At 28.0% G+C, this 282-nt stretch overlaps 1 protein-coding gene across 1 annotated transcript in view; it reads right to left on the reverse strand.

Moving 5' to 3' along the window:
* Apoltp (Apolipoprotein lipid transfer particle) overlaps nucleotides 1-282 on the reverse strand; it is a gene marked incomplete at its 3' end in the record, with an annotated part of 131,866 nt that overhangs the window by 51,263 nt on the left and 80,321 nt on the right.

The raw sequence follows: 282 nt of genomic DNA on the forward strand, positions 1-282 counted from the left end.
CATTATTTTTTGTTATTAATTTTACTTTCCTCTTTTATTAAGAAGCATTATTCTTATCTATTTTTTTTTCTCTTATCTAAGTTTTTTTCTTCTTTTAATAATAACATTGTTTATAGTTAGGGGTGTCTTTTGTACGAGACTATACCCCCCCATAATCAACTGTTAAAAAAAAAAATATAATATAACGGTTATATCAACCATGTAATATGTAAGGCCCACCTGGCCGATCTGGTATAAGATAAAATATATATTATCTCTCTCTCTCTCTCTCTCTCTCTCTCT

This window comes from Halyomorpha halys, unplaced genomic scaffold, assembly GCF_000696795.3.
Source record: "Halyomorpha halys isolate HHAL.00 unplaced genomic scaffold, Hhal_1.1 Scaffold214.1, whole genome shotgun sequence".
Taxonomy (NCBI): domain Eukaryota; kingdom Metazoa; phylum Arthropoda; class Insecta; order Hemiptera; family Pentatomidae; genus Halyomorpha; species Halyomorpha halys.